The 14,818-nt window shown below is 35.6% G+C and overlaps 1 protein-coding gene across 8 annotated transcripts in view; it reads left to right on the top strand.

Moving 5' to 3' along the window:
* PTPRD (protein tyrosine phosphatase receptor type D) overlaps positions 1-14,818 on the top strand; it is a 2,143,764-nt gene that overhangs the window by 1,484,007 nt on the left and 644,939 nt on the right. The window lies entirely within an intron of this gene.

Here is a 14,818-nt window from a genome sequence, read left to right as displayed (position 1 = left end):
GGTATGTAATAGGTTGTACTTGAGAAAAGGGGAGAGATAAAAGTAAATGATAAAAGATGGAGAAAGTTACCTTTTTAATTTTTGCTACTTATTTGACAATTTAGTTGAAACTAGAACTTGAGTGGTTTAAAAAATAGAAACATTGAATATTTTTATCTATTTCATTGAGGAAGAAAAACGTCTAGTCATTGTATAATTATTTGATGTTTCTGTGAATCTTGCTCTATGCTCAATTTAAGCCATGCTCAAATGAGGAAAATGTTTCTTGATTTGTTTCAAGTTTTCTTATGAGTGTTCTAAACCTGCTCTACTCTTGAAATCACTTGACTTCTAAAAAAGGGAAAATCATGCATTTAGAGAGGTGAAATAAGTCATTAAAATGTGTTTCTAATCTACAGAAAGCGTATGTTAAACAATTCAAATTTATAGTCAGAACAGCTCAAATTACTCCTGCATTCGGGGACACAAAGCCCTAGATTTACCCTGTAGTTATCCTGTAATTGCTATTTACAGGCAAAGGAGAAGTGAACAAGGGTGCTGATCTCAATATTAATGTAGAGATTTACCAAGGAACCTTGTAGAATTGACAGTTTTCTGTCCCGAAGTGTAAATCATAAAGATTCATCCAGGTAACCTCCTTTTTATTGGCATAAAGATACAAATAGGTAAAAATTAATTCCTAGCAGCATTTTCACAGTATTTTAATTAGGAAGTGTGGCTTTGGGTTTATAGTTGTTGCTGGGTTTTTTTGGTTTTTTTTTTTGCAGCTATTATGTGTTAATCATTTATCATCACAATAAAAGGTCTCTTTCTTCCTAACATTTGAAGTATCTTGGGGAAAATATTTTGGTTATTTATGGTCTATTATGTATAAAGCTATCACTAATAGTCCACCATTCATTATTTTCCTAACTATATAGTAGACTTTGATGATGGTAGAGTGGAAAGTGCCTGTTGACTGTCACTCCAAAATACTGGGTAAAATTTCAGCATCATCATTAAGATCCGCTTACTCACCCGGGGCCTCAATGTTTTAATGTTCAAAACAAGGATAATATTGCCTACTCAAGATTGCTGTGGCATTTGAACAGCTTATCAATCTGAAATTATTTGGGACTTGGTCAAGATTAATAGATGACGTACCTGGTGACACTTGGGTTCTAGCTCTCTAGAGTTTCCTATCCAGAATCCCATGAGTCACATAAATGATTTTGCAAGGATTGTTGCCAGTGTTTGCACTTGTGATTCAAATTTATCATTTAAAATGTTATTGGGGAGTGGGGGAGGGTAAATCAACCTATCATTCAAAAAGCTTTAGTCACCATCATTATGGCTCTATATCTGGAGTGCAGGAAATGTCCTTCAGCATCATCAAAATCGTCACCTGCTTTCTGGTACTTTATGTTCCTCAATGGAAAAAAAAATCTAGGATGCTGTCTCCTATTTTGGTAGTGCTAGGCTAGGTGGTTTTACAAACATCTCCTCAGATAATCCTCACATCTGTCATGTAAAGAATATCTGATTGTCCTCTTTTCCAGATAATTCTCAGAACAGCCAAATAACATGACTAAGATCACCTAGCTAGAAAAGGGAAGGAACTGAAATTGTGGCTCAGAACTCTGCCCACAGCTCATGTACATTACAAAACACCCTCCTACCTTCCTTAGTGAAATATAATATTTTCAATACAAATATTTGTAGAAGTATTGTCACAGTGATTTTATCCACATTGGTGGAGAGAAAGCATTTTACAGTAAAGAGGAGGTGAAGCAAAAGTGATTGCTAGTTCCAAAAGAGGATGAGGAATGCTGAAAGGGTAAGTAGTAAGACAGTCTCGCTAACTCAGTATTGTGCCTTGGGTAAGCTCTATGGGGAGGCATTAGTAAGCATTAAAAAAATGCATCCTTCTTGGCCAGTTGACAGCAGAGTCAACCTCAAGTCCTCCTGCGTGTACCTTTAAGTGCCAATACATCTGACAGTTTAGCAGAAAGAAACTTTATTTTCTTTCTACTTACTGACATTTCTTTTCTTAACAAAACCCCAAAGCTTCTCTTTTCTGGCCCTGCTTTTCTGCTGATGGTGTGAAGTCTGTGGTTCATCTGAGTTGGTCTAGGTGTACTTATTGAAGTCAGAGAAGAGAATAACTATTATATCTAAATGCACATTGAACAATCCCTTTGAGGTACTAGCCTCTTGAACTTCATTAAGGAAAAAGAAAAGCTGTTAGAAAAAGTAAAATGGAAGTCCCTGCATGATTAATTAATTTTAAAAATAATTGTTTTTAATTAACTTCATTAAAATAAACTTGTTTTATTCTTTTATTAGACCAATTATCCTAGACTGTTAAACAAAATCAACAAATAATTCTCTTTCTGGTCCTTCACACACACACACACACACACACTCTCATGCACAGATATATATACAAATACTTAGACACATGTACACACATACTGTGACAATATTTTTCCCTCAGTGAAATATTCTGTGTTATCTATTCTGTAGAATATATTGTATAATGTTGAAAAAGTGATTTTGGAGAAAAGTTGAAATGATTGAGGCTTAAATGTGTTATGACATTTTGAAACTTTAAATAATCCACGCCTATCTAAACCCTGTATTTTAAGTAGTCATCATCTTGTTTCGCAAATGAGAGCCTGTGTTTAGAAATACGTTTTCATTGTGCTGATATCACAGTACAGATTTCTCTTTCCTCAGATTGTCTCCAGTGTAAATACACTGCTTGATAAAGATGACAGTGAACTTAAATTGATTGCTAGGCAACTGTATTGTTATTACCATAGATAAACACTCTTATTTCCTCTTTGGTGTTTTCCTGGTAAGGAGTTTCTGGATAAGCATAATGCTTTCTTTTGGGTTGATTATGATCTTATTCATTCTAAGTAATCACATAGGTATCCTTTATTCTTTAGGATTTAATGCATAGAAAAGTTCAGAGGGAAAAGGTGAGCTATTAGATGGTGTTTTTCAAGGCATGATGAGAAACAGGGATGTCGTTATTGAGGAACATTTGCAGTCCTGTACATGAGCAATAATCTAAATTGTTCAACATAAGCATATTTCCATCTAGATTCTGAGAACTAAGCATAATCTTGGGATCGTGGGGAAGTTTTATTTACAATATCCACTTTGTTCACAAAACTCAAATAAATGCTTCCAGAATGAAATGAGGTAATAGCAATGGACCAAACAGTTGTTTATTTTACATGGCTACCTCTTTATTTCCAAGGAGAGTTATTGTTCTGCTGTGAGTCTTACACAGAGCTTACAATTTACTTGATATAGAAAAATGTTCCTTATCTACCACGACTACTGTTGATGAGGATCAGAAGGCATCAAGAGGGCAAAAGTGCAGCAGCCAATAGCAGTTCAAGAGTGAGGGGACACTCCGAGCGCAGTCTCATCGTCAGGCTGGTTAAACTATAAGATGCACCTAGCAAGGATTCATGTTACCCAGGAACCCTGGCTTGCACATGGACCACTAGAGTGACTGTAATGCCCTTTTGTGAAAGGAAGGAAGGGTTGAGTTAGTGAGACCAGAGTAATGGAACTAATGCTGACAATGGCATTTTCGCTACCACTATGAAAAAGCACAGTAGACACTTTCCAGTGCCTGGTACACCATGGTCTTCCCTGAATTTTGATGTCAGTTCAGCTGTCTGGCTCAGGGCAGAGCTGGTCCTGTGTGGAGTGCCCATATATTTGTAGCCATACAATAGTGCTAATACTTGGATCTGCTATATTCTCTTAGAGCCACATGTTTACATCTGGGAAAAAAATCGGTATCCAAAAGGGCTATTGCAGGATAGTGAATGAACTGGCCTCCAGTGCTACTGATAATGCAGCAGGGAAAGGAAGAGGAGGAGGCTGGTTTCTTATGCCCTTTACGGCAGAAAAAAAGAAAAAAGCACCACTATTCATTAAACATGAACTGTTACCAAATATAGAAGTAAGTGAGCATCCTTTCATATTTGAAGACTGTTACTAGTTCTGTCTTGTGAGTGATTGCTTTTTTGCTATCATCAATGATCAGTGATAGAACACAACAATGATGGTGCAGCACTGTGGGGAACTCCCGCGGCCCATTTATTGTCCCCATCACCTCGAGAGTGGTTTCCAACATTAATTCTAGTGTCAACGACTCCATATTAATTGTTGTTGCAGAAGCTCTTTAAAATATATCAGAGTTCGGCTACTCCTGTGTTACTTTGATGTGAGTCCCTAAAGCCTCAAGTTGAAAGCAAACAAACATAAGACCTGGCAAGAGTTTTCAAATATCACTGCATTATTTTTTTTTTTAAATTAGCATCTGTACTATCTGCATCCCTCTTTTTAACTCTCTTTCTTTCTGCCCCTGTTAGTATGATTAGTTGTGTTTATCTATTTCATTAAAGAAATTCAGACACTCAAAAATCTTTATTGAAAACTTAATCTAAGACAGTGGCCAACTCTCTGATATAGATTTGATATAGATGTTTGACAGTGTAAGCTAGTGGATCGTGAATGCAAAGGCAAATGACAGTGCTCCCTTCAACAGTACATATCCTAAAATTTGAACCATACAGAGAACGTTATCATGGCCCTGAGCAAAGGCAAGTCACAGGGTTTATTTTAGCATTGCTGAGTGTTAGGAAATTTTGTGAAGTTTTACTCTTCTACCTGATGATATAGGATGTAATGGCAAGGATACATGCCCTCACAGATAACGGTGATTGCAGAATGGCAAAAATACATACATATGGCCTTAGACTTTAACTGATAGAGCTTGATAAAAATTTCAATACTATTTCATAGATCTACCTTGTTCTCATATCCACTTAAAAAGTAAAACAGTCATTTGACATTGTGAATAGTTTCCCTGTATCTGTGTGTGAAAGGAAATCATCTTACCTACCATAACTTCTTTGAGTATATGAATTTATCTCTTTTGTAGTCTTCTCAAATACTCTTAATAATGCTTGACTCATGGTACTCAGTATGTATTGAACAGAGGTATTAGTTTTCTATACTATGTAACAAATTACCACACACTCAGTGGCTTAAAACAACATGTATTCATTATCTCGCAGTCTCTATGGGTTTGTTTAGGCATGCTTTCCTGGCTCCTCTATAAGGATGCCATCAATATATCAGCCTGGGGCTTACTTCTCTTCTGAAGGCCCAACTGGTGATGGATCCACTTCCAAGTTCACTCAGGTTGTTGGCAGAATTTCTTTCTGACCGTTGAAAATGGGGCTCTAGCTTCTTGTTGCTTGTGAGCTGGAGGCTTCTCTCAGCTCCTAGAGGTTGCCTGAAGTCACTGCGTCATGGCCCTCTCCAAAAGCCCTCTCACAACATTACACCTTACATCTTTAAAGCCAGCAAGGGAGAAGGAGAGCCTCTAGACCAGTCCAATAGCAAGATGGAGTTTTATATAATATAGCATAATCAGGGGAGTGAAATCCTATTGCCTTTGCCAAATTCTCTTGGTTAGAAGGAAGTCCCAGGTTCTGTCCACACTCAAGGGGACAGGATTATACAAGAGTATAGACACCAGGAGGAAGGGACCCTGGGGACCACCTTCAAGTCTGTCTGCCCAGTAGGTATCAACATTAAAACCAGTATAAGGAGCAGCCCTGATTCCCAACTTTGAGCCAGAATTTAAAATCACATTAGAGAAAAAAAACATGTTAGTTTGGTCTTACTAAAGGAAATATAAAAGAGCTGTTAAAATAGCTGCAGAGTTGTCACTACACTAGGTTTACAAAAGCACCATATCCACAGCATTTCCACTTATAAGAGGCTGAATCTTCAGGGAATAGGAGCATATTCTTTGCTTACTCTGACAGTGAATAGCATGTGAACCTCTTTCCTTGCTGAGTACATTCTGAGTTTCAGGACTTTGAATAACACAGTTTGTTCTTAATGTACACCTCACTCTCCACTATTGTTTGGACTGTAACAACCGCAGAGGTGATTATATACTATGTAATTACAGACTGCAGTCACTAAGCATTTTAGCATCTATTTACCCATAGGTCTATTTTCTCACATAAGCACTTAATTCTATAATACTTAAATCAAAAGCTCCAGGCTTGCTAGTCTTCCAGAATGTGAGAATAATTGTGGAATTACAAGTTATTCCCCCGAGGAACAGTGTATTGGGACATGTGGGGCCATGTAACCTTGGAGCAGCCCCATCTGGTGATCCCTGAAAAGCTCCCCACCCTTATATCTTCCTGGAGTTCAAAAACAGACACTTTCTCAGGGCCCCGGCAGACCATAATTGCCACTTTCTACTTAAGAGAAGCAATCTCTAGGGTAACCAGAATTCCATAGCAATTTATAACTCGGGCAATCTAACTTATGAGCATACTACATATGAACCCTAACACAAAGGAGAAGTTTTCCATGCCAAAATGATCACCATAAACCATTGAAATTTAAAAATAATTGTGTTATCCATATTAAGTGTTGGGAACACCCTTTGTGTCTGTTGTGTTATACACACATGACATTTTCAGTCCACCACTAATCCTTCTCACATGTAACAATGATCCTATGACAGTCCAGTCCATGTGTATCAGTCAGGACCCTTTCAGAAAACTGATGACACTTAAAAAAGATTAAAGAGCGTTTAATAAAGTGACTCTTTACAGAGGGATAGATAGGGTTAAAGGACAGTGAAGCATCCTGGGCTAACTATAACTGGAAGCTACTTCCACACCCAGGCTCGATAGAACACAAGGTTATCAGAAGCCAGAAAGACCTGTACTGTTTAAGAGGGTCACCCAACAAGACCCTAAGATAAAAAAACAAAAAAAAAAACACCACAAAACCATATGACAACATGTACCCTGGCAGGTAGAGAACAAGGAAAATAAACACCGTGACTCCTCATTTCTTTTACCTTCTAATTTTCTACTGGTGCCTCACATTGGACTAACAAGAAACTGCAAGGCAGGAGGGCCTGGTTGATGCCATCCTAAAATGTTAAGCTCATGAAACACTGAGCAAGGGGGAGAAGGTTGAATGGGTCAGGAGGGACAAGCAGGGATTGTCCTATAGCATGTCAGTGTTCATCAGAGCGCAAAGATAGCTGTAGATAATTTTGTCCCTTTGTTCTTAAAATTCTAACTTTTGTTCATGGTCTGATTTCTAACAGTTTCTTCCTTTTATGCCTGGGGAGTATTCGTCAAAGATATGTTGAATCTCTTGAATGTTCTAACCATTCACACCTGGAGTTTCCCCTGAGGCAATTCCTAACAATTTCCATCTTTCTTCAGGCTGGCCAACTTTAAGACAATTTGATAACTCCAAATCTTCTTTAGAGGAAGACCTAAGGACTATAAGGAACAAAAAACTACCCCAAATCCCTGCACACAAGCCCCAAGTCAACATAAAATTTTCAGAACTCCTTAAAAGAAGGCTAACCAAAATCTGGAGAGAATTTCTAAATGTAACCATAAATTATAGCATATTACTTAGTACTTTTGCAGTCTGCCCTAGCACTCTTCATGCAGAGAGAAACATAAAATAACTTTTGAGACAGACTATTTTAAAAAGGCACATGCATTGCAGAATGAAATCTTACAGTTTTATCAGTGGAGAGACAAATACTTACTGTATCTAAATTATATTGATATTAACTCTAAACCTAATTGTTATTCAACTTGTTTTTTATTTCTAAACACTCATACAAATTTTTACAAGTCATATTTTTCTCCATGCCAACTGACTTACCTTCATAAAATCTTTCTCTCTTCAAGTTTTATAAAAAAATTTAAAAATTTTTTTGGCTGTGCTGGGTCTTCGTTGCTGCCCATGGGCTTTCTCTAGCTGTGGCGAGTAGGGGCTACTCTTCGTTGCGGTGCACAGGCTGCTCATTGCGGTAGCTTCTCTTGTTGAGGAGTAAGGGCTCTAGGCATGCGGACTTCAGTAGTTGTGGCATACGTGTTCAGTTGCTCCCTGGCACGTGGGATCTTCCTGGACCCCGGCTTGAACCCATGTCCCCGTCATTGGCAGGTGGATTCTTAACCACTGCGCCACCAGGGAAGTCCCTCCCTTCAAGTTTTAAATTAAAAGTTACCACTGAAATTTGTAGATCCTTTAGACGTTAATGTTAGGACTGTAAAAGCTATGCAACCCAACATTTCAATTCTATTGGGTTTAAGTTTAGCCTTTGTATGACTTAGGACAAGTCAATTTTTATTAATTTTCAGTTTCCTCATTTCTTAAACAGATGATAGTTCTGGTTATCTTTTGTTGTAGTTTTGATAATGTGCATATAAATAGTGTTTTGTAGATGCCAAGCAAAATATTGATGATAATGGAAAAAAATTACAGAATTAATATTAGGCGAATGTAGAGATGTCTGTACTTCTGTAGAGAGGTCTACTAGATTTGTACTTCTATAGATAGGTCTACTAGATTTAAATATACATTAGCTTGATTTCGTAGGTTTTTGGGTTTTGTTTTTTTAACTTTATGTGCATTTCTTCCATCACAGTATGCCAGACACTACTTTGGTTCCTCCTTTAATTATAAGCATATAATTAAAGACTTGTCCCTTTTAGCACAAAGTCATAAAATTTATCTTAAGCAAAATTATTCTTATACTTTATCTGACATGATACTTACTGCGTTACTATTACACTAAAAGAGAAAAAATAAGATTTTATATAGTTTTTCAAAAGTTATATTAATATAGCATTTTTTGAAATTCTATAACCACCCATTCCCAGTATACTATTAATGAGTCTGGATAATAATCTTGGAAAAATTCCAAAACTCATGTTAAACAGTGGTTGGAATATTTTAACCCAGAATTGCACCATTAGATTTCTTTATGTTTCCTTTCTCTCATCAACACCAGAAGCCAATGATATCACAGGTGCAAAGTTCATATCCTCCCTGTTACTAACAGAAGGGAGAAGGTATGGGTTACCTAATAACTCAATATGGACTGTGGCTTTCTTAGCTGGCACACAGGCTAAGTAGGCACCCAAAATGGTTAAAAATATTAACAGATAGCATCTTGTAACCTTGTCTTTTTATTTATCTGTTTTTCATACCTGTTTTCCTCAAGATTTTTAAAAATCCCTGATTTTTAAATGACGTTTGTTTTCCATTTTTAAGTGATTTTAATTAGCCTCTTCTTCTATGACTTGGTTAAGAAATTTTAGCCAGAGGTCAATAAGAGTGTAACGACTTTCCCAGGAAAGACAGTCTCTTTATTCTTCTAAAATGAAGGATCATCCGTGCTTATATGATTGGTTGCTATGGTTTGACTGAACGGATTTGTCTCTATGGAACAAAGACTTGAATTCTATCTATAATTTTTATTCTGCTAAAATGATGATTCCAAAATACATATTATTGTGTGTCTCATTCCTGCTTAGCTATGTGCTTTTTACAAAGAATGTAAGGCTTTTCATGAACTGATTCCTTCCTCCTTGTCTAGCTTTATCTTTCTACCTTACTTCCACTTCCAGGTGTCCTGTGCTTTTAGCACTATTAAACTTATCATATATTGCTGCCACAGCACTGGCTTCTTCTGTGGTACCATGACTTGTATATGTGTCTCCTTCAGTTAATCCCGTGACACTCTAACTAACTTCTAATAGCCCTACTATACTTCATGTTAATAATGTATTTATATGCCTATATTTTTCAAATGTTGGCAAACAATTTGAAAGTAGGGATCTCATCTGATTCTTCTTTGCATCACCAGTGGAGTACCTAGTATACAGTAGGCTCCAAAAATTGTTTATGAATAAGTAAATTGTACCACAGACAAAACTTAAGACGTCTAGAAGAATGCTTTGCAGTGAGCTGCAAGAATTTATTGACATCTTATCAAGCAAATGGAATCATCCTAAAAAAGTCTTATGACAGTCACAATTGTGTATGTAGGAAAGTGAGTAAATATTTGGGTTAATTGATAGGACTTGTATCTTTTTGTTTCTACTGTGAAATCACAGAGGTTTCTGGTCTGATCTCTAACTTTCAATAGTTTTCTCAGTTTCAGTTGCTGTCTTTTCTAGTCACAAGAAGGAAGGAGCCCCAGAATGCAAGATTATGCTTCATTGTTTTAACAGAGACAAAATTACTGTCTGTCATTTTAATTGTATCTTGTATTTTGAACCTTTTGGAAATACAATTAGCAAAAGCAATATAAAAGCCATATTGATTTAATGTCACTGTTTTAGCCAGAGTCAGTCAAAAAGAATCCATAAGCATCCTTATGCATACCACATACTCCTTGTATTTTTTTTTCCTAAGTATGTTTCCAATTCAGGTTTTTAAAACTTGGAATCAGTTTCCCCACTTAAATTGTAGTTATAAGCTCGCTATTTAATTCCAAGCTGAGGTCACATAAGTCTAGTTGATCCTTAATGTAGCGTGGTGGGGAGGCCCAGTGGCCACAGGCCGTGGGCCATGAGAGGATGGTGCGCTAGCAGACCTGGGCTTCATTGTATATTTGTTATGTTATCCACTTCCAAATGATAATTCTGTGCTCTCCAAGTGATGTTCTTATAAAAATGATTTTACAGTAAATTTGGTGTATTATTAATTCAGCAAAATACTAAATGAGTATAGAAGAAAACATATATATGTATATGTCACACACACAGTACACACACCTATACATACATAGGCATAGTACACTTACAGCATCTTTCACCCCCTCAGGAGTTTAATATATGTGAAAAAAATAGTTTAAAAAATTCAAGAAAATAAAAGAAATGGTTTAAGGTAAAATAATAAAACTTAAGTAGTTGGCAGGGGAAAAAAAGGAAGGTTCAACTAGAAGAGTTTATTCTTGTATTTTTTTTCCTTGTAAATTCTTTGATTATTCACATATTAGTATAATTATTATTTTAAGTACGTTTTTCAAAGAAGAAATATTAAATTACATGAATTGATGAAGACATTTCTCTCACTGGGTGGAAATGAGGTCATCATTTCCTAGAAACTCAGCTTTCATGTTAAGTAATTCCCAGTCCATATCTTAATATCATATAGCTAACAAAACTATACCACCCTTTATTCTTGAGTTTCTCATTCTTATGTTCCGTTATGTAACATATCAAGAAACATTTCTGTCTGGGTGGTATTATTGTATAAGGAGTTAATTAGAATACCAAATCTCAAAATAATACACATCTCATGATCAGCATGTGTTCAAATATAGTCTACAGTCTTCAGGTAAAACATGGCAAATGGAATTCAAAGTCTACCTCTGCTGCCTTCAAAAACACTTCTAAAATATGAGTTTAAAAATTTTAAAGTACAAATTGAATAGTGGAGGGGTAAAAATTATCAAGAGATGTCACCAGAGTTCTGGAAGATGGAAAGTGGAGAATTAGCAAAGTAGATACATCTGACTATGTGCCAGTAGTTTAGATAACTGTGACATGTGCCAGCTCCTTCCCGCCACTCTCAAAACCTGGAAAGCCTCAGGACTTAGACTTACCAAGTATGTGGGAGTAGAATAAAGTGCTTGACACTGAAAACAAGAGGGTTGTTTCAAAATCTCTAGTATATGCTTGCATCACCAAATTCTTTCCCATGTTTTTGTATAGCTAGGAGATCACCTCTCCCCATTTCCCACAGGAGACCAGAGGTATAAAACTTTAGAGAAATTGAATTAAAAATTAAGGGTATCCAAACAAAGAAGACTGGGGATGAAGCACTGGTCAGAAATAATGAAAAAAGAAACTCAAGTATCCTCCCTAGACACAGCTCCCTACTCACAGGTATCAGAACAGTGAATAAAATTGGAGTATTCTTTGGAAATACATAATGGTCCTTGAGAAAATACCAACACATAATGATATGTAGGTCTTGTTATTCCAAAGTAAAGCTATCTCATTATGCATTACCCTATCATAAAGCCTTTGACCACACACACATTGACACAAAACCTTCCATAAGATCTTCTTAAGGCCCCTCTCAGATAGTCAAAGATGACCAGTGTATGAGGAACAGTTTCAGTATAAAAGAGAACAAAACAAATAAAGGTACAAATCCTAAAAAAGAGCAATCAGAGAAAAATTAAAATATCCCAGGTATTTAAAATATTATAGTAGATGTGCAAAAATACAAAAGGAGAGATGAAAGATAAAGTTGAGAAAATCTCCCAGAAAAAAAGAGCAAAAAGAAATGGTCAAAAACATTTTAATGACAGAATTAATCCAAGCTATCCAACAACTGTCTAAAATGACTTCTAGAAAGGGAGAACACAGAATATCTAAGGAATGAAAATAGCAAAGATATAACCCAAAAAATTGCTAAAGAACTGAAGGACTTGATTCTCATGTTGAAAAAAGTTCAGTTACTTCTTAACATATTGGATTTTTTAAAAGACTTACTGTGAGACACGTCAGGGGGAAATTACGGAATAATCAAATTAAAGACTAAATCCGTGGAGCATAGGCGGCAGAGAGGGTGGTGGTGATCACATCTCACATACCAAGAAAGGGAAAAAAAATGGCATTTCAGCTTTCAAAACAACATTGAATACTTGGATGCTAAAAGACAGGAAGCCTTCAAACTTCTAGGGTAAAAAGTTTTTCCAACTTACAATTTTATATCCATCCAAACTATCAAGAAAGTGTGCAGGTATAATAAAGCTAATTTCAGACAGGCAAAATATTTTAAGAATTATGTTCCCTCTACTCTTTCAGAAGAAACAACTGGAGGGTATACATACTTAAGCAACACTTGAGAGTAAATTACATGAAACAAAAAAACAAAACAAAATAATCCGAGAAACAACAAACCAAACACAGAGGTGAAGAAAAAGAGGTGAAGGGAAGCCCCAAGAAAATAGCATCTAAAGCAACAGACTTAGATTGGAGTAAGAAGGTAAAGGCATGAAGACCTCCAAGAAGGAAATGGAATTGATGGAAAGTTTTCAGCCATTTCTGAATTTTTAGAAAGAAATATTAATAGGCTTGTGTTAGATCTATTAAACCACTTTAGAAAGAAAAAAGTAGGGTGAAGCCCATCAAAAAGCTAAATAAAATTTTTTAAATTAGTCAGGGACTTGTACTGAAGGAATATACATTTTTATAATACTGTAAAGATAAATACTGTATGATATCACTTATATGTGGAATCTAAAAAGTAGAACAAACTAGTAAATGTAACAAAAAGGAAACAGACTCACAGATATAGAGAACAAACTAGTGGTTACCACTGGGGAGAGGGTAGGGAGGAGGGGCAAAATAGGGGTAGGGGATTAAGAGATACAAACTACTATGTATAAAATAAATAAGCTACAAAGATACATTGTACAACACAGGGCATATGGCCAATATTTTATAATTATAAATGGAGTATAATCTTTAAAAATTGTGAATTACTATGTTTGTACACCTATAACTTATATAATATTGTACATCAACTATATCTCAATGAAAAAAGTTTCAGGGACTTGTACTGAAGGAATATACATTTGTATAATACACACATTATTTTCCCTTAGATTTTATTATTTGCAGAGGCTTTGGGAGTGATGGAGATTATACTCTCCCTGTTCTGCCTCCACCCTGAGTTATCTTTGGAGCTGCCAGAAAACACAAAATAATTTGGTGTGGGAAACAAAAACAAGTGATTGAGAGTGGAAGGGTAGAGCTGCAAAGGTCTATTAGGATTAAATGTCTATATTTTCCTAAGACACTGTACCATATATTTCTGTGTATACCTCTACTAACGATCTTATCCATGGTTTGAAATGAAAATTAATTTATCTTTGCATTTCTCTTTTCTTGATGTATGTGGATGGGAACACAAGCTTTTTTAAATTTTATGCTTTAAAACAACCTTGAAATCAGAAGAGGTTAACATAAGATGAACTTACTTTTTTCTGCCATGAATACACAAATCATTAAATGTTACAAATAGTCAGCTTCCTCTACCTCAACTTGCTATAGGCTGGAGTAGAGGAAAAGAAAGCTATTCAGTTTATGTGTCTACTTTTACCTCACCGTACTAAATGTAAATATCACCCAGCAATCTTTCAGAAAATCATTTCTTTTTTACTCATATACAAGTACTGCCTCATTAAATAAGATTTTTTCCTACTCTAAAAAAAAAAAAAAAAAAGACATTGAAAAAAGTCTATAGGGTCACTTAAACTCCAATTAATTGTACCGTTGATTCCTTAAAATAAGGTGTGATTTTTTTTTTCCTTAAATATCAGGGATATGAATTTAAAATATGATTAAAGCTCCTTAAAATTAATGATTAGACCAGCAGGTAGATGCTTACATAATATATTTTTCCAAATTCAGAGTAAAAATAACATGTAGATCATGTGAATAAATATGGTAATTGAAGCCCAATGGGAATTGCAGATTTAGAGTTCAGTCTCCGTTTTAACATGAAGAAACCACTTATAGAGATAGAACTCTGGGGATCACTGACTTTTCAGAATAATGTTAGCCTTTCAAAATTGAATTCATAAAAACCAAGGGAATGGATGACTTTTGCTTTGTCTATTCCTCAACATAAAGGGAGTTCCTTTTTAAAAGCATATGTTTTGTTCATTCTTGAGAATAAGAACAAGAAGAATAAGAACAAGAAGAAGAGAGGAGGAGAAGTCAAATTTATAAATTATGCATCATTATATTTGCTCTCATAGCCTTTCTATTGTAGGAGGACCTGGAATGATAGATTCATACTTTAATGTTAAAAATCATATTACAGCACCAGTTGGATACACCTCCAGTCTTTTTTCGACTATGAAATTCATGTGCTTCAGACAGGAAAGTGAAAGAAGTCTTCATTGAATCTATTGCACTATGCT

This window comes from Globicephala melas, chromosome 6 (genome assembly GCF_963455315.2).
Source record: "Globicephala melas chromosome 6, mGloMel1.2, whole genome shotgun sequence".
NCBI lineage: Eukaryota > Metazoa > Chordata > Mammalia > Artiodactyla > Delphinidae > Globicephala > Globicephala melas.
Note: the sequence above shows the minus strand (reverse complement) of the source record. Positions and strands in the feature narration are given on the sequence as shown.